This window comes from Myotis myotis, unplaced genomic scaffold (assembly GCF_014108235.1).
Source record: "Myotis myotis isolate mMyoMyo1 unplaced genomic scaffold, mMyoMyo1.p scaffold_m19_p_2, whole genome shotgun sequence".
NCBI classification, from domain to species: domain Eukaryota; kingdom Metazoa; phylum Chordata; class Mammalia; order Chiroptera; family Vespertilionidae; genus Myotis; species Myotis myotis.
Genome location: NW_023416324.1, coordinates 169,120,587 through 169,141,816, shown reverse-complemented (window position 1 = coordinate 169,141,816; position 21,230 = coordinate 169,120,587). Strand labels below are relative to the sequence as shown.

General features: G+C 37.6%; 1 protein-coding gene and 1 long non-coding RNA gene across 3 annotated transcripts in view; both read right to left on the bottom strand.

The window, feature by feature from the left end:
* The window catches only part of P3H2 (prolyl 3-hydroxylase 2), a 173,230-nt gene that overhangs the window by 131,634 nt on the left and 20,366 nt on the right, over positions 1–21,230 (bottom strand). The gene's annotated exons all lie outside the window — the stretch shown is intronic.
* LOC118676396 lies at positions 12,263–17,340 on the bottom strand. Its single transcript, XR_004974095.1, has 2 exons — positions 15,246–17,340; positions 12,263–14,094 (listed from the first exon to the last, which is right to left on the bottom strand). It is a non-coding gene; the product is annotated as an uncharacterized LOC118676396 (long non-coding RNA).

The window sequence follows — 21,230 nt, the reverse complement described above, 5'->3', positions numbered from 1 at the left end:
CTGGAATCTTGACAAGAAAGAGAAAGTGTTCGACCATAAGCTCTGAAAAGCCAAAACACTCCCTGAAGTAGCTTTCTGGCTCTAGGAAATGGAATGCTGGGAAATTCTTAAATAGAGTCAAGTGGTACCCTAATCACACAAAGCCCCAGCAAAAGGGAGAGCACCTTCTTACTGATCGGCACATTCTCCCTTTCCCATTCTACCTTGGGACCCAGCGGAATGAATGTAAGTCGATCCAGGTTGGTGACTCCTATCTACGGTCCTGGAATCATATAAAGCCAAATATTCTATAAGGCCTGATAATCCACATTTCTGGCCTTATTTTTATGAGAAAAAGGCAATTCATGGGGGAAGCATGACCTGTGCAAGGCTGCACTGGCTATTGGGTGTAAGCACAGATGTCAGTCAGTAAGGAGGTCTGTTGAGTGGAGGTAAGAATACACCTTTGTTATTAACAGTGCAAAGAGTTTTGACATTAACTCAGTAATGCTTCATTTGATCAACAATTTAGACTACCTCAAAGGAACTTGGAAGACAAGCAAGTTAAACTCTCCTTGGGCTTACTTACTTATTTTTGGAGAAAGGATTTCTCATTCTGGATAGTGGCTTAAAATACATCACCATGTACCTCAGAGTGGCACTAAAAATTTCTATGCATCCCATGTCTACTCTTGGATCATTAATTAAGAATTTATATCTGAAATAAATAATTAATAAAAAGAGAAGAAACAAATAAGGGGTAGGAAAACTTTCTTGACTGTTTTTAGCTCTGGTTGATTCTGACTCAGTCCACTGGCACGCATGATTCAACAATTTTTGTCAGACATGAATTCCAGCCCAGTGCCCTCCATTGGGCATGTTCTCATTCCTCAGCCTGACAGGAGAACTGGTCTCCTAGCAACAGTGAGAATTTTCTCTGCCTACTCATCTGTAGCAACTGGCTCTTTTTCAGGGTTGTCTTTCTCTTATCTTCTGTCCAGACAAACTCATGTTGTCTAGCACAGGAAACATTGACTGTCACTCACCTAGTGTGTGGATCAGTAAGTAGGCACTCTCTCATTGCAGGTCACCTCTGATGACCTCATCATGTGAAAGGGGGATGATAAATATTCTGCTCACAGTGTTCTTGTAAGGCACAAAAGAAATAGGCTGACAGGCGTGGTTCAGTGGTTGAGCATCGACCTATGAACCAAGGGGTCACAGTTCGATTCCTGGTCAGGTCACATGCCCTGATTTAGGGCTCAATCCCCAATGTGCATTTGCATGCATAGTGGTTGGAGGTGTGGGCCTTGGTGCCCAAATGCCCACCATGATCCTATTGTACCTTAGTCATGCACTAGCTATGTGACCATGAACATGAACTTAACCCAGGGGTGGGCAAACTTTTTGACTCTAGGGCCACAATGGGTTCTTAAACTGGACCGGAGGGCCGGAACAAAAGCATGGATGGAGTGTTTGTGTGAACTAATATAAATTCAAAGTAAACATCATTACATAAAAGGGTACGGTCTTTTTTTTTTTTTTTTAGTTTTATTCATTTCAAACGGGCCAGATCCGGCCCGCGGGCCATAGTTTGCCCAAGGCTGACTTAACCTCTCTGTGTCTCAATAATCCACATTTGTAAAGTAAGGACATAATAGTGCCTACAACAAAGAAGTATTGTGAGAACTGAGTTAATGCATATAAGCACAAATGAACAAAAAATAAATTTAATTTTTATTTTTAAAATAATACAATTTGGCAGCATCCCTTTGGATATATATCCATAGCATACAACACCTTATTTCCTTAATAACTGATCTTCTTGAGATTGAGAGCCCACTACGTCCCCAAAACACAGAAAGACTGCCCAGTTTGCATCATGATTTCCACCTTCTTAACTGAGCCTCCACCAACACCATACATGGGGCTAGGAACTGGTCTACAAAAATGAATGACATTGAACCTCCTCTTTCTTAATTCACTGACTTCAGGTAGTATGTCTTAATGTTAAAAAGCCTTGGCTTTAAAGCAGATAAATCTGAATTGAAAATACTTTCTATCACTTACTAGCAACATGGCCTAGTGCCCAGTTTTCTCATCTACAGTGGGGAAGGAGGATAGTAATAGCAATTTCAGGGATTTACGGCAGACCATTCATTTAAATTATATATGAAAAGTACTTAGGATAGTGCTTAAACTATAAAAGTATTAAATAAATAACTTCACTGTTATTATAATGCAGTCAAGAAAGGCAGATTATACATTACATTTATAGTTAAGGCAGAAAAAACGAATAGTAAGAGAATTCATCGGCAATGATGAGTTTGGAAAGTGGCTGTGCAATCTGTCAGTTAAGAGGGTGGTGTTGAAGCCTGATGGGCAAAAAGAAGAGTATGGATAAAACCATAGATCCATAATTGAGCATGGAAAATTTAAGTGAGACCAATCCTACTTTGATTAGAGCTACAGAATAAGACTTGGGCATAAGCAGCAAGCAATGAGGCTGCAATGTAAATAAGGCTACATTTGTGTGAAGGACCTGGGTGTCATGGTTAAGAGTTTTAATTTTTACCTCATTGTCCTCAGATGATCTTTTTGACAAACCTGGAAAATAGTAAGTGAAATTTGATCACTTTTTCTACCCCCACTATAAATGGTCTCTACAAAACTTGAAGGGAAAATCATTAAAAAAAAACAACAAACACTTATCCAGAACGTGTCTGTGATGAGAAATAAGGGAGCATGAAATGAAAATAATGGCCTTCCTCTCTGTTGGATGTACATACACCTTCTAGAACCTCTTAATTAAATAAAAAGCAACATGCTGATGTTCCATTCCTACACAGATAATAATTTACTTCAAAAGAAGCTCGGGGTTTAAATTACAGTGACATTTACACCCAATTACACAAATGCTTACAAGTCAATCCAAGCAAACAACGGGATGTCTGTGCCTCAGTTTCTTGAGTATCCACCATACAGGAAAAGCATATACGTTCCTGTCTTTTTCATAGAGCTATGGAAATTATCAAATAGTCTAATAAATATAAATCAAACTGTAAACTATAAAGCATTTATGTGTGTGTGACATCTCTTATTATTATTTTAAGTTCATGTATGTAAATCACTTTGACACATGAAAGACTAGAAATAAATAGAGATTATAGTAAGTATTGTACATTCAAATAAAAGTCTAAGATTTTATTATCTGATTTTTCTTACTTTGGATTATAACAATATGTAAAAACATAGCTTCATATTACCACTGACCCCACAATAAATGGCTTCCTACATATAGGTGTATGTTACATGTTTAAAAACCTGACATTGAATATAAATGGAAAGAAAAAGAATGATTTGAAAAAGAAAAAAGGGCCTTCAAATTTTTTCAGGGGAACGACTCTGATTCCTAAAGTGAACTACCATCCAGTTTAACCTTTCTCTTCAGTCCTGAGAGAACCAGGGACTTTGGAATCCCATCATTCTAGTCTAGAGGAGAGGCACTCAGGTACACCCACTAGCACTGTTTCTATGCCTGCCCTGGGTATTACCACACTGCATTGCATTATGTTTACTCTAAACCAACTCTACATTAGAATTTAAACAAATTATAATATGAACTGAAAAAAAATCAAAGTGATTCAGAGTCAATGATAGGACCAGAATTATAGGAAAGACAATATTACAATACCTAGCTACTCATTCCAATAAAATGTTAATTCATGGGGTACAATATGTTCTGAATTGCTAAAGGGTTTGAGACATGAGACTCAAAGCATTCAGCTTGAAGAGGCTATACAACATAGATGGTGTTGTGGGACAAACCTGGATGCAAGTCCTGAAATTACCTTCTCCTGATCATATGAATATGCGAAAAGTAGTCTTGGTTTCCTCCTCTATAAAGAAAGAATAGCCCTAGCCAGTTTGGCGCCCTTGCTGGTTTGTTCAGTGATAGAGAGTTGGCCGCAGACTGAAGGATCCCAGATTTGATTCCAGTCAAAGGGCACTTACCTAGGTTGCAGGCTTGATCCCCCACCCAGAACCTCTTGTGGGAGGCAACCAATCAATATGTCTTTCACATCAATCTTTCTCTCTGTGTGTCTATCCCCCTCCCTTCCACTTTCTCTAAAAATCAATGGAAAAAGATCCTCAGAATTCTTATGAGGAATAAATGAGTTTGTGAAGCATATGGCCTTAGCAGGGTGTTTTGCATAGAATAAATGCTCAAGAAGGAGTAATTACCACTACTAATATAAATAATAAGTGGAAAGGGAGAATCCCTCTCAGGAAGAGATTATCCATACACATTTTTTAAAACAAAAATTGAAATTTTATTGTTTGTGTGTGTATGGAATTCATGCATTATATCTCATAATGCATGAATCCCATAATGCAGAGAATCATGGAACGTACATGTATTCACCTAAAGTCATCAAAACCAAGAAACTAACCAAAGTGTCTGGGTCTTTCCCTTATTATAAAATTAATTTTCTTAAAATCTTGAAAACCCAATTATAAAAAGAATTCACAATCTTCCTTCTTTGAGCTAATTGATCCAAGATCACATTTGGCCTGAGAAATAAAAAAAAATCTTATGTATTTTAAGGTACAGACAGGGAATGGGATGCTCACAGGAAAGGGCAAACAAACAGCAGGAAGCGCTAAAGTCATGAGAAGTGTTGGAGAGGAGGTGTGCCTCACCCACATCAAAGGAGCAAAACCCATCCCTTTCTATTTGGGGTGAGGAAAGGCCTGGACCCCGTGAGGTGTTCTTTTCCACTAAAAACTACAGTCTGCATAAATCCCCCAGAGACTGGAAAAAAAAATCTGCATGTGCAAAAAGGATCAAACCATTTTCAAAGGATTTTTAAATGGTAATCTTTTAAAGAGAAAATGAGGGGGTAGAAATTACATCTGTCATCAAAGAATCCTCCCTTCTAAAAATGTGTAATTGCAGCATGGCCTGCCCCATCCAGGCATAAAAGCAGCTCTAAATAAAAGTCCTCTCTAAAATTAACTGAGTATAAAAATTCCCCAGGGGCCCATAGAAGTCCACTCCATTTTCAAATCATGTACTGTTTCGCCTTCCAGAAACACTTCAGATTAACATCAAACCTTTTTACCCCTTTGCCAACTGCACCCAAGAGCAATGTTGGGCTCCAATAAGAGAATCTTGTTTTGTGACTCCCACTGGGCCTGTACTATGTTCAGACAAAGTAACTAACTAGCTTGTTTAAAAAGAGAACAAATAACCACAAACTTGGCCAGATTTTTAAAATGAGAATTTGAATGTTTTCATTAGAGTAACAACTAATAGGTTAAGAGCCTATGCCATATGCTCTGTGCTCACTATTTTGGGCGGGGGGGGGGGGGGGGGGGATTGTCACAAATCCAAAAGGTGTTTGTCTAAACAACTTGAGTGATCCATGAGAGGGATCCATGAGAGAATTCTGAGGATCTTTTTCCATTTGAAGAGCAGTGACTTCCCTCAGTGATTTAACCCAGGTCAAACAGCGAGTAAAGGGCAGAGTCAGGATTTGTTTGAATCAACCTATGAGGTAAGGACTCCAACAAGTGGACTAGGTACACTGTATATATTGTGGATACTGTGGCTACAGCTACTGTTCATGAGTAATTCCTCACAACCTGCTTTCTTTATCTTGCACCAAAACCTCTTCAATGTGTTTACAACTAACAAATTTCATCTTCAAACTAACTTCATCAGAATAGGAAGATGACAAAAATAAGAGGTCTCTGCTACGAGGAAAATGAATGGCAATTAACCTAATGATTTTTTAAACCAACTTTTGCCATCATTTAAAACAGCAGTTAAATAGCATTTAACATCATTTAAAACATAAATAGCCTTGTCTAACTTATTCAGAAAGTTTGTCTTCATTTTTTTCCATCTCTTGGACAGAAAACTTAGCTTTTTTTTTAGCCTTAGTCCTAAAGACGTATCGAAAAGGGAGGGGAACCCAAAGGTAAAACCTCTATAAAAGCCAAATGTCAACTGAGTAAATGAATAATTATTATTCTGACCAACGGTCTTGAGGTTTTAAAAGCTCAATAAATGTTTTAAAATTAATATATAATAATATGCCAAATTTATGAAATGCCATTACTCGATTTCTTTTTCCATTAATGATCCTATATAATAAAAGAGTCATATGCAAATCAACCAAACGGCAGAATGACCGGTTGCTATGACATGCACTGACTACCAGGGGCAGACGCTCAATGCAGGAGCTGCCCCCAGCCTTCAGACCCTGATGGCTGGATAGTGAACAGGGAACTGGCAGCAGGGGGGATGGGGTGGTTGCCGGCAGCAGGGGAAGATGGTCCTGATCACAGGCCAGGCCTAGGGGCCATACTGTGCACAAATTTTGTGCTCCGGGACTCTAGAACAATATAAAATAATGCAAAATATATAAGCTGTGGGGACAAGCCTCAGTACTAATCTTTTGAATTTTTTGAGCTGCAGTCTCCTCAGTCTTGAATGGATTTAATCTCTCTCACAACTTTTATTGAGATTAAAAAAAAAAAAAAGCACTATGCAGTTTTTGAAGAAAAAATTAGGATTATGTTAATCCCAAATGTTAGCGAGCATATGCAGGCTTTGTTTTTTGTTGTTGTTCTTTTAAATATATTTTATTGATTTTTTATAGAGAGGAAGGGAGAGGGATAGAGAGTTAGAAGCATCGATGAGAGAGAAACATCAATCAGCTGCCTCCTGCACACCCCCCCCCCATTGGGGATGTGCCCGCAACCAAGGTGCATGCCCTTGACCAGAATCGAACCCAGGACCCTTGAGTCTGCAGGCCGATGCTCTATCCACTGAGCAAAACTGGCCAGGGCATGCAGGCTTTGTTTAAGGACCTTTGGAAGATAGACTTTAGATTATTCTCTCTCTTTTTTTTTTAATCTTTATTGTTCAAAGGATTATATATGCCCTCCTCTCCTTTATTTTAAATGCTTGTGGTAAAACTCTCTTTTCACAGCTATAACAACTGAGGCCCTGGGAAGAACCGTGACTTTTCTGGGATCACAGAATGTCCCAGGGAGGAGAGGAAGCTAGAACCCAGAGCTCTTTCTGCTGCACAGGAATTACTCAGGAATCACAGCTGTGTTATCTAATGATGCAATCATTTGTGATGTCTGCTCTTTTCATTGAGAGTTTTTAGTGTAAGCATGATGTTAACCATGAAGGCCAAAATGATGACATACAATGTTTGTTAATAAAGGCATACTTAAGGATAGCTAACCCCTGAGATGCTATAAATCTCTGGCTATATTATGGTTAAACATGCAAGCTTTTAAGTGAGGAACAGTGTTGTCAGCAGAAAAATTACTGATTTTCCAATTGCTTGACTAGTTCAGGCACATGTTATCTAACCATTTACAGCTCCACACAGTCTAATAGATTAAGCACACTCCTTGTAAACAAATGGCTCTTTAGAATTATTACTCTTAGGGGAACTGGCTACATTTTCCCCTGTGGTAGCACATTTTTCACTGTTCAATAACAATTACTTTTAACCCTTTGTTTGAAACAGATTAGAAAACCTAAAGGGAGAAAATACTAATGTTTACGACCAAAATTGACTTTTGAATTATTGTTATATTTAATGTTTGTAAAAGCCCCCTTCCATTCATTGACACAGATCATAAGAATGTGATGTACCTTTATTTTGTTAATAAGTTCCTCCTTAATTTAGGTCTCAAATCTAAAAATCCACAGTTTTATATATTCCCAGTAATTTTACAAGATTAATATTATGTGTAGTCTGGTTTGTAAATTTTCAGGGTAATACTTTTTAATGGACAAGCAAAGAGAGATAGGAATGTTCTATTGAGTAAAGTATACTAGAAAGATTTAGACACAATTCATTCTTCATTACTGTGGAAGACTGAATGTTTGTGTCCCCTCAAAATTCCTATGTTGAAACCTAATCTCCAATGTGGCACTATTTGGAGGAGTGACCTTTAGAAGGTGATTAGGTCATGTGGGTGGACGCTCCTGGAATGGAATTAATCCTCTTATAAAAGAGACCCCAGAGTGCTCTCTTCACCTGCTACTACGTGTGGACACGGCCAAAGACGGGCATCCAAGATCCAGGACATGGGTTCGCACCGGGCTCAGCTTCTGTCAGTGCCTTGATTGACCTTGGACTTCCAGTTTCCAGAACTATGAGAAATAAGTTTGTTTTTGTTTATAGGCCAGTCTATGGTATTCTGTTATAGCAGCCTGAACAGACAAAGACAATTACCAAAGCTGACCTCACTAAATTCAACCCCAAACCTGTTACTCTATAACTGTATATTTTTATCAATGGCATCACCCAAGTAACAAATGTTGAAGTCATCTTCAACTAGTCATTCTCCAATTTCAAACTAAATCTGTTTGACTCTTAACTTTTCTAATGTGTCTTGGACCCAACTGCCTCCTATTACTCCTCAAACCCACTGTCCTATTTTAGTACCTTATTATCTCTCCATACCCAACTTCTGACCCCACTATCCAGTAGCATGGCAGCTTGTGGGAAAGGTTGGATATGTTAAGGAGCATAAGTTTTAACTTGAGTAGCAGTTAGAAATTAGTAGTAGTAAGTAAATTGCCATCCCAAATGATAGTCTGTGCACTTATTCCATCCTGCAAATTCTCACTCATCTATCCAGACCCAGTTAGGTTCACCTCCTCTTATCAAGTCACATCCTTACAAGTGCCAGCAGGTAGAGTAAATTCCTTCCTACACATATTTTTCAGCCCTCTAATTTACCTCTATAAAAATACTTTTTAAAATTCTATCCCTGCTTTTTACACATTTGCATCATTGGTTTTAATATAAAATTATTCAGGAAAATGTCAATGCCACCAATCTACATTACTCTTCATTTGATGAGGAATTGATTTATAATTCCAAATTCAGTTCTATAAAATTTCATAATGATGCCAGTTTTTGTTGGTGTTTGTTAATTTTGATGTTGATGATCCTTGGGTAGGAAATGAGTTCGGGAAAATAATGCAAGGGAGTAAAGAAAGAAGACAAAGACAAAAATTATCTTAATTACTATAAATTAAAGGCAGAGGTGACCACCCCACAGTTTCACAGATACCTAATCTGTAAGATGCCTTAGTATATTTCACATATTAACAAATATTAGAAATAAAAGCACCTGTCCAAGTTTTTAAAAAGCTTGTAAAAGTAATTGCCTTCTGACTTCTCAACACACGGATTGCACTGTGAAAATTTTTCTTTTCCAAAATGTATGTACTAGATTTTCAATTTGACTTAGTTCAAGGTAAATGTAACAGCGATCAAATATAAAATTCCATATGAAACACATGGAAATAATCTTTATTTCAATAGATCTAAAGTCTCATCTGATGATAAGCATAAAAGTTAAAGCCATTTTAGAAAAGGTCTTTAAAATGAATATCCCCTTTACTTTTTTTTGAATCACAAAAAATGTTATTTCCTCAGAAAATTAATACCTCTAATATTACATCTGGATAATCCTGTGTTGGGTAAAATCTCTTGGAAACACTGAGTGAAATATCTGTACAGGACTACATGAGAAACTTCTGAGATGTCTTGGGAAAAGGGGAGAGAAAGCCAATTATTCATTAAGTTCTCAAAATTTCCATATTTCTTTGCTGACCTGAAAAGTGATACGTGCGAACTAAGTGTGTGCTTCTTTCTACACGACTGATGTGTAAGAAAAACATGTGGTTCTCCCTTGTGACTGGACTGATTATAAACAAAATGAGTCAGAGTTGGAGACGGAAAGATAAGAACTGTGTCTACTTGAGAACTGAAGTATTGGGGTGAAAATTAACACAACATATGAAGCCAATCAGAAGACTGAAAAGAAAGATCCCTGTGCTTGGAGATTTTCTTACTTTTTAAAAAATAAGAAACTGAGGGGGAAAAAGAAAGTTTATTAATGAAATTCATTTTTATTAATATGAAAAATTATAGGTAGCATTTTTGCATATATACTGCCAGGAAAACAGTCTCTGTAGTAGGTTTATTCAGGAATGAACCTGGAACATGCAGGGCTTGATCCTCACCTGTATAATCCTTCAATTTGCTACAGTTACACCATCCTGAATACTCAGAGGGTATGAGTGGTGGGGTGGGAGGTACAAGAATGAGACCTGGATTTGTTAAAAGTCTTCCCCAAGGTCCCCGGGGCTCCACAAACCATGTGCTCTAATCTAACTCTTTGTCTCCTAGGATTTCTGCCACCATCATTCAGACAAAATTACCAAAGAAGGTTCCAACTGAGTGAATCAGAGGTTGAAGCTAATGAAAATTACCAAAGGAGTCTTTTGAAACAAGAGCAACACAGGATGAACCCCAAGCTCCCAGGCCAATCTTTTTCCATGGGATCTTGTGCTTCTGCTTTTCAAATCAGAGACAGCACCAGTGGATGGTCTGTCCTGACTCTAAAAGGTGCTTACATTATGCTACATCAGTAGTTCTCAACCTTCCTAATGCCTCGACCCTTTAATACAGTTCCTCATGTTGTGGTGACGCCCAACCATAAAATTATTTTTGTTGCTATTTCATAACTGTAATTTTGCTACTGTTATGAATCGTAATGTAAATATCTGATATGCAGGATGTATTTTCATTGTTACAAATTGAACATAAATAAAGCATAGTGATTAATCACAAAAACAATATGTAATTATATATGTGTTTTCCGATGGTCTTAGGTGACCCCTGTGAAAGGGTCGTTCGACCCCCAAAGGGGTCACGACCCACGGGTTGAGAACCGCTGTGCTACATTATGCCCCATGCCCTCCCTCCCCTCTTCCTCTCTCTCGTCAGTGCAGGGCTAGAGAATTTATAGGAATAAGCCATAGAGACTTTGAGACATGTGAGGGGAAGCACGTCAGAAGCTGGGAGACAAGTGCTGGCTGTCAGGCTGGGGTTTCCCAACCCCATGGAGTTGTAAGAATCTGGGCAGGACAAGATGGGTGTCCAATTTGTGAGGTCTGTTGAAAAAGACTCAGCTACCACAAAGCTACCACCCTAGTGCAATTGGGGTTTTCGATCCCATATTTAGCTCTAGTGTTGCCCGCTACCTCATCACATTTCAGTCACAGAGTGAAGAAATGATGAATGGGGGCCTGTGTGGGGAAGCTTTCTGGGCCTGGCAAAGTCTCAGTGGTGGGTGAAGGAAAAGGCTTGTGGTCTGGTGTCTGTGCCATGAAGTGGAAAGAATATGAAGTCAATGAGTCCTCTCTGTAGGTAGGTATATCTAAGGCTTATGGGTAAGTCTTCAGAACGGCTCCCTCCTTTGTGCCCCAACAGCATCTTTTTATTTCTGTTTGCATCAGGCCAAACGTGTGTCTTACCTTAATAAATATCACTATGACCTCAAATAGTTGGAAATTTCTTTAGAAGATGCTATTTGTTTCCTTTCCATTCATTTTTCCTGTGGGGGGTTACAGATAATAGGCACTGAAAGAACATGTTAAGTAAAATACTTACTGAGCCCTGGCCCAGTCACTGAATGGTCTCGGGTCCGATTCCTGATCAAGGGCAAGTACCTGGGTTGCAGGTTCACGCCTGCCCCAAGTCAGGAAGCGTGCAAGAGGCAACCAATTGATGTGTCTCTCTCATATTGATTTTTTTTTCTCTCTCCCCCTCCCTCCCTCCCTTGCACTCTCTCTAAAAATCAATGGAAAAGATATCCTCAGGTGAAGATTAACAACAACAAAAAAGTACTTATTAAAAACAAAATATTAATCAGGTAAATAGACTAACATTTTATGGATATAGTTTTTGCAGTTCTCACTGAGCATATTATAGATTCAAAAACACTGTACCACCTATTACCTTAGAAAATGGACTATACACTCAGAAGAATTCCTCATCAAGCTCTTAAACACCTCTGAGTCTTTACACAGGTTACTCCTCTTCTGGGGAGGGCCCGGACCTGTGTCTTCTGTCTGGGGACCTCTCTCATTTAAAGCATAACTTCAATGTCAGCTTCCCAGAGAGGTCTTCCTTGGCTCACCCACAGTCATCTGCTACTGGTCAGTACTCTCATAGTCTTTCTCACATACTATTTTTAATACTAAAATACGTGTCTGCCTGTCCCCTCTCAAAGCTATGAACCTTCAAGATATGGATTCTGTTATGTTTACTATACTAGTATGATGCTAGTTCTATAAATGAATTACATATTAAAGCTAGTTTTCTTTTTTTAATTGAGCAAATGGAGATAAATATCAGCCACAAATAAATTAAAAGGCAGTAGGTAATTTCAAAATTAGGTTTATTGGTTTTAGTATTATTAATTCTGATTTGAGAAAACAAATCTGCCTTCTAGAAAATGTTTGCTAAGAGACAGCATGAAGCTCGCATATGCTGACTGCCCTCTTGTCTGGCGTAAAACATTCAGATTGATGGAGGTGGCTCTCAGAGTCACACTTGCCAGGTAGAAACACAAAGTGAGCACATTTGTTACCTTAATAGGAACTACTCAAGGAACCCATACTCTCAATGTCATGCTTCCCCCAAATTCATAGTTAATGAAATAATATAACAGTCCACCCCAGGCTACTTCCCAGCCTGGCGAAGAAAATAAAGAAAGCACTGTTACAACAGGTGCGGAGCAAGTGACCATTTAGCTTAGGGAAAGATGCATCTCAGTGCTTATAAAGGGTGTTTAGCACTAGCCTATAAACCTATCCCAGAATGGTGTTTTGTTTTGTTTTTAAATACTAACCTACAAAAGTTCAAAAGGAAATGTCACAGGAGCCAGACCTTTGACAAACAGGCTACTTGGATCACTATGGAAAGAATGACGCTGCAGGATGTTTGCAAAGAGTGCACAGTCGGGCAGAGATTCTGACAGAATGCGAGCAAAAGGATGCTGGAAAATCATCTGTTTCTTAGGTTCTGGCATTTCTGTGACGTGGGGAAGGTGGGATACAAAGAAGCTGAGATACTAAAGAAAACACCATGGAAAAGGGAAGAGAGCATGGAACCTGAGCTTTGTCTTAGGAACCTCCTGGAATCCAGTTTATACTAACGGGTCATTTAGGATGTGCAGCCAGGTGTTGAACTAAAAATATTTTTCCAGTAGGTCTTAGCCATGCTGTATTTCTATCAAAGAGGAAATGTTTCAGCTGAGATTGTATATGAGGGACATTCGGGGCAAGTTGCTACTAAAATAACACCCATATTTTATGTCACTTCCTAACCATCTCTGTCAGTCTTTGACTAGCAAAACTCTTGGAGGAGACAGTGGGCTTAGCAAAATAGCTGGTGCTTAAGGCATAAAATCTAGAAAATTTTCCCATTAAGCTCTGCTGCATCTTGCTTCCATGGCTATTTTTTAAAATAAGAGGAAGGGCAAAGGATTGATGGCATTTTTCCAAAGGCAGAATGCTGTTCTAGTTATCTAACACTAGAGCCCTTCAACCTAACTTATTAAGAGGATTATTCTTTCTAGAAGCCAGGACCTAAACTCTTTAATCTTTCTGGTATGTGCCCTTTTATTATTATTGTTATTATTAATTTTATTATATTTTTAGTTTTTCTGGTATGTGCTCATTCATTTCAAGCAATAACACTTTCTCTTTTATTTAAGGTAATTAAGTACAAATAATTAGACTTTTACAAAGGGCAAAGAGGACCAGAAGTAGCCAAGGAAAATCACATCTTTCATCTCTAATGCCTTTCTCGTATTTCTTGTTTTTATTCATACTAGTAGAATCACAATCCATCGGTTCCCCAGGCTCTAAGTCTGTGGGTCAGTTCTGATCCCCCTCTTTTACCTTTACTTTCCCCTCCATAAAACGATACAAATGCCTGCTGATTTCACTATCTTAGTGTCTCATACATGCACTTGTCTCCTTTTTTCCCAGAATGCCCCTCTAAATATTTTTCCATATTAAAACTTGCCTTACGAGTGTAGGGGGGTAAGTCATGCAGAGAATGAAGGATTACAGATTTGAGGACTATAAATGATTCTCAACATCAACTTTGAGAAAAAATATTGAGCCACAACAGCAGAAAACTGCTAAAGAATACTAACATTACACACTAAGATACTATGAGCACACAGTGAAAATAAGTAGAAGACCTCAAAGGCATGGTTGTATGGCCTTTGTTTGCAGTGTTCATAGAACAAGGCTTGAGCACTGCAAAGCTTGACAAGATGGAAAGTTACAGAATAGAGTGATTGCAACCTTTAGTGCAATGCAAATGCCCATTGCCTCTATATAAGTAGATGGCTAAACACAGGCCATGGGGTTGGTCTGGATAGAAAAGTAAATAAAGATGGGTGGGAAGGACATCATGGAAGTTCAGAACCACAAGGTAGTTAGTAAGGGCAAAATCAGATCAAGAAATTTGAGAAGATTAGAGAAAAACTATCAAAGCAGTGTTTTTCCATACTCTCAATGCCATGCTTATAAAATTCACTGAGGTTGGTAGCTGGACAAAATCAAGGACTGTGATAAAACCACAAACCAGAAGCTGAAGTCATCCAGGAAGGTGTACAGAAGAGCAAGAAGATCAGTAAATGGCTCTGGTGAGAAGGTAATAGGGCTTGGGAATTAAAATAAGTGACTGAAGAAGTAGGAACATTTGTCTGCTTTGTTTTGTTTTGGTTTAATGTTATTATCATTAGGATTAACAGTAGATACCTTGGCAATACATGAAAAGCTGGTGGACTTTTTTGTAAAGTTTTGCAAAATTCATCACATGAATCTTCAATTAAAATGGGAGATTAAATGCTATAAGGTAACACTGTTCACTGAAAGATTCCAGTGAAGTTATTTAGGTTTCCTTTTATATGATTTTAAAAAAAAATACACCAAGAAGAAAAATGGTGTAGCAAAAACCAAGTAATTTAGATTAATTTTTCGAATTTCAGAAGCATTGGTACAGAACAATGGCAACAACCTGATATATATATATATATATATATATATATATATATATATATATATATATATAATAATCTGGAAAGTTAATCTCTATTCTACTGTCTGTAACTGTGGAGCTACATACATTTCATTGCAGAAAATGCTAATGAGCAATCTAATACTGATGCTATTCCTTCTACCCCGGAAAGCAAAATCATGGACCATAGCCTCATGTATGGTCCATGATTCTCAACATCAACTTTAAGAAAAAAAAATATTGAGCCACAACAGCAGAAAACTGCTAAAGAATACTAACATTACACACTAAGATACTATGAGCACACAGTGAAAATAAGTAGAAGACCTCAAATGCACGGTTGTATGGCCTTTGTTTGTGAAAATAAGTAGAAGGCCTCAAATGCACGGTTGTATGGCCTTTGTTTGTGAAAATAAGTAGAAGACCTCAAAGGCATGGTTGTATGTCCACATCAATATCCAAATCTGTTATCAGTTGCAAGCAGGAAATCTCAAGCCTAGAGCTTCCCATTTAGTTATCTTCAGCCCCGAAACTAGCCTTGGGATTCTTGCAAAAGGAGTTACTTTGGGAAGTTATTTTCCATTTATCTTGCCTATCTGATGCCCTTCAGTTCTGTGACCCTGGTTGCTGGTGGCAACAAGAACCATTTTAGACAGATCCTAATTTATGAAACAGTGAACCAAATTTAGAAGCCAACTAAACCAGCACACTGATTCACATTTTCCCTATAATTTCCACAGTATCCAGGCACAGTTCCATAAGCACTGGGACAATGGTGGCCTTGGAAAGGCTGACTCAAGGCCAATAGCCCTGATATAACAGTTTAGTTGGGCTTCAGTACAATATACCAACAACAGTAGGGTGCTGAGTTCTTCTGATATTCTGTCCAACCCCAAATAGTAATTTTTTAAAGCTAGAAGCCACGTGGATGCAGTCCTTTGCAATTTGCAAAGTATTTACACAACCAATATAAAGAAATATCCTTCAGATAAACCTGTACAGTAAGGAGCCCACGCATAAGTATGCCACTTTTCTTCACCATAAGAACATCAGATTTAAAGATGTAAAATGATTTGTCCAAAGTCATGCACCCAGAAAGGGAATGAGCAGGACAATCATCTGGATTTCCTGACTGATCATCCACAATCATTTGCTTATATGAGGACAATGCTGCCACAGCCAAGCCAACCCTAACGACTATCACAATTTTGAAAACTTACTAAAAAAAATAGAACCAGGATTTCCCAAAGTGTGATCCATTAGCTTTTAATAGGAAAGTTAATGAGTGCTTCGTGCTTATGACTTGCCAGACATACCTAAGCACTTTATGTGAATTAGCTCATTTAATCCTCATCATACTTCTAGAAGTTGCTCATTTATCAAACAGGAAAACTGAGACTTATTATACTCATTTTCCAGATGACAAAACTGATTCTTAAAGACATGAAATAACTTGCCCAAAGTTACAAAGCTATACATAAGGACTTGATATTGAACTGTGTGTCAAAACCAAACTCTCTCAAAGTCCATAAAACATAAAGATTTCCCCCTCAAAATGATAGCGTGTTTAACATTTTGCTTATAATTTTCCAGTGTGAAAGAACAACATGTCCCATCCAAAAGTTTAAGAGCACAGATTTGGTTGAAATCTCCCTTGGGCCACATAATGAACCACAATAAGAGAGAGCACCAAGTCCATGAAAATATGTCAACTTAGGAGAAAATTAAAAAACAATTATGATTTATGACAACTCAAGGGAAAGACATGTAAATAGTGCATAGAAGGCCAAAACCAAAACGAACCAATGCCAACAAAAAACATGGGTAATTGTGAACCATTTCTTTCAATGTGCTATCTTAGATTCTGAAAATCACATAGTCCTTTATTGGATCAGAGAATGAAATCCAGCAATGTCCTTCAATGTTTACACCAAGCACAAATAGAATGTTTAGAAACGGAACACTAACATACATCGAGAACTGGACAAATAATATAGGTCTATACAACTCTCATTTCCTTTATGTGACAGGGACAATCAGGAGTATTATGTTACCCAGAGGGCTCAAGAAAGAAAGAGGGGGTGTGCAGTCCACTTCAGATGGGACAAGCTTTTGGGTGACCCCACATTGACCTGTGCCACTGTGCTACTGCTTACTGAAAATGCTATCCTCCCACTCAGCCTTTCCCATGCTATCAGAGTCCAATGAGAACAGACACACAGCGGGCCAAAAGCTCCCGTCTCTTAAAGAAAGGGAAAAATGACTGAATTATAATCTGTAGCTTGAAAATACCACATGTCAGAAAAGATAAAGACATAAAACAGGCCCTCGCTGGTTTGGCTTAGTGGATAGAGCGTCGGCCTGTGGACTAAAGGGTCCGGGGTTCAATTCCGGTCAAGGGCACATGCTTGGGTTGCAGGCTGGGTCCCTGGTGGGGGGGCGTGCAGGAGGCAGCCAATCAATGACTCTCATCATTGATGTTTCTATCTCTCTCTCCCTCTCCCTTCTTCTCTGAAAGCAATAAAAATACCTTAAAAAAAAAAAAAAAAAAAGACATGAACAGTGGCATGATGAGGGCCTTAAAATGGAAACTTAGAATTTATAGCTTTGTGGCTACAAAGAACTCTTCAAATCTAAACAGACAGCAGCTGTGACATGTAGGCAAGAACATTGGCCTTAGAGCCAGAAAACTCTACTGCTCTGCCATTCTCTCAGTGTCTGAGTGGACAAACCATGAAACCTCGGCTTTCCCATAGGGCTCTCACAAGGAAGTGAGGATGTGTGTGTGAACGTACTGCACACATTTCCAAGCATGACACAAACATGAGAGGTGATTATCTGCATGCCCATTGTAATTCTCACCACTCAAATGCAAAGAGAACCAGTTCAGGAGGCAGAGTGCTGAGACATATTATGTATGTCCTTGAAGTGCTGCATGACTTAAAGGAAGATATTGATCTGATTTTAATAACACAATTCTTTCCATACATTTAAATATCAGAAGTAATGGTGCTGGCTTCTCATGTACAGTTCAATAAAGAAGTCAATAGAGTCTGATTCATAACACAAATAGCTACTGATTTAAAAAAAGAAAGAAAAAAGCACCGCTAAGAAGGAATAGCACTGACATAACTTCAGCCCTATGATCCATGCCTGTTATGACTTAACAAGTAACAAGACCACCCTGCTGATATGGCTTAGTGGCTGAGCATCGATCTATGAACCAGGAGGTCACAGCTGATTCCTGTTCAAGGCACATGCCTGGGTTGCAGGCTCAATCCCCAGTAGGAGGTGTGCAGGAGGCACCCAATCAATGATTCTTTCTCAACAATGATACTTATATCTCTCTTTCCCTCTCCCTTCTTCTCTGACATCAATAAAAATATATTTTTAAAAAACACTTACTATACTATGGGGCCAACTCAGACCTTCCACATTCACATTCTTTCATTTCTTACTACCTCATGTGCCATCTCAAGAAAATCTCTCTTGATTGTCCAATTTTTATTGCTGCTAGATTTCCCACAAATTGTCAGATAATCTTTGGAAGCTGATGTTATCACAGGAATTCAAAACAAGAAGTTGCAAATATTCTAACCATTGGCCTTATCAAACAATTCCTGTTCCAAGTGTTGTTTTAAGCAACAGCTTCCACTCCCCACTCCCTACCCCCAGGGATAAAGGTATGCATGGGTCTGGAACTTATTAAAGGAAGCCAGAGATCTTAAAATTGTCAAGGAAAAAAAGAAACCTCGACATATGCTCTCTTGTGTCTGCATAACCCATATTTGATTTCTGTAAGCTTGAAAAGATTTGGAAAACACTTTCAGGTCATATTAATGAACTTCATGACAATATGCAATTGTCATTGTTCAGATAAAAATGAGTAATTTAATGTGGTATAAAAAGAAAAGAAAAATGTTATTAATATAGAATAAAAGTAATCTCATCAGGTACAAACTATACATATTCTTTATAAACTATACATATTCTTGTATAAATAAAAATCACTTTGCTTTTACATTACCTTTGTATAGAACTTGAACATTTTCAAAATGCTTTCTTCAATCTTATAGTAAACTTGTTTTATAGACAGAGTAAATATCAGTAGTATTCCCATTTTATAGAAAGGAAAACTAAATTTCAAACTAGTTAAAGACTTTTTTAAAGATCTTTGGAATCAGTCTATTGTTTTTTAATCAGACTATGTTCCATTTTTGTTTTATATAACACTAGCGTAGAGTTAATCTCATACTACAAAATTTAAAATTAAGAGATGAGGCCTGAAAAGAACAATTGTCACAATTCTTCTTAGTTCATATAAGCAAGATGTGAGATGGATTAATAGATAGTCCATTAGAAAAATAGTAATGACAATAGCAGCAACAATTACTCTTCACTGAGTGCTTATGCTATAAGCCAGGTGCTTTCCTAGGCCCTTGACATATTGAACTCCTCATAATACCCCTACGGCTTAACGCTGCTTCACAGAAACGTTAATTTGCTGAGGGGAATAAAATCCCATCTCATTTACTTTCCAGATCAGTGTTTCTGAAAAGATGTCAATCATTCGTGGCTCATTATATGGAATGACAATAGTTTCAGACTTAAAAGTGATTTGATTCAGGTATATTATATTAATTTGAAATGTAGACTTAATCATGATTTTTGTAGAAATCCCATTTATGCTCTTAATAATAATGACATTCTTAAGGTCATAGAACCCTTTGCTGAACTTCACTGGGTGTTTCCTGTCCACCACCATTCAGTTATCAAGGTGCATTTAATCTTGCTTACTTTATATCATTCACATGCTGTTTGCTATTATTAAGTTTATGATTTTATTATTATTGTTATATTTTGTTACAAGTCCATTTCCCAAAAAAAAAAATAAAAAATGCATGGTTCCTTAGTGATTCACTGAAGCCCATTAGTAGAGACAAAAATAGTAGCAAACACTACAACTAAAAATAATTGGTTTTAAAAAAGGGCATTTTTCAAAGTTACACTCCTTATAGCAAAAATAATCACAATAAATACTATTGGCTAGAAGTTTACAAAAGTAGTCTCAAAACGAATATCACATATTATGATTGGAAAGAAAGAATGAACTTTTGGCAAAATTCTATTTTCAAATGACTCCGCAGGATATCACATAATATATTACAACAGGGAAGAATAATTACTATCACATAGTTAGATATAATGATATTTTGATTTATAGCTGGATACACCATGAAAGAACAATATCTGGACAATTGGAGCATGTGCAAGGGAGAAGTAGAGAATCACTTCTTGTTTATTTCCCACCAGAAGCCCATGCAGATTTCAGTGTTCTGGCTTAATGCACAATATTGTGTGAATCAGAACATAGATGTGTCAGAACAAGATGTGTTGAAATCAAAATTGGTAACAGACCACTGTTTTTTTTTGTTTTGGTTTTGGTTTTGCAGAAAGAAAAAAAAAAAAGTGCATTTCAAATAAGAAGTCACAACTTTGCCAATACATGAAGTGCTTTTTATTCATAGAGAACAGCCGGTGTTAATAATTTACATCTTGACCTTGATTTAGCATCACAGAAAATAATGAATATTTTGAATAAAATTGAATCTAAGCCATTAGCTTACATCATTTTAAAGGGGAGTATGCAGAACTGTGTAGTAAGTTGTTTTTTGTTTTGTTTTGTTTTGTTTTGTTTTTTTAACACTGAAATCAGAGAAGAGAGATACAGTTTTTGAATTAAGTGATGAGATCAACATATTTCTTCAGGCCACTGACTCTGCTACAAAAATCTATTTCTATGATTGCAAAGGGCTTACCCATTTGGCTTTCTTCTCCAATATATTCAATATTTTATATTGCCCAAGCCTATCATTCTAGCATCTCTATTTCAAATATGTTGTAGGTAAAGATTTATTAAGACTAAATTGAGGTGCAAACAATTCAATTGCTGAGAGTTTCATAGTTTAGTAAAATGTAACAACTTTGCTTATCAAAAGAAATATTATGTCAAACATGAAAATATATGAAAGCCAGTAGAGACTTTCAAGGTTATATATTCTAATTACCTCCTGTTATAAATGAAGATACTGAGACCAAGAAAGAGTCATCCACCATCGTAAAGCCAGAGTGAGTGACATACTTAGAATCTGAGCCACAGTTGCCCTGGCCAGTGTGGCTCAGTTGGTTGGAGCATTGGCCCATACACCGAAGCTGTGGGTTTGATTCCCAGTCAGGACACATACCCAGGGTGCAGGTTCATCCCCAGTCAGGATGTGTAAGGGAGGCAGTCAATTGATGTTTCTCTCTCTC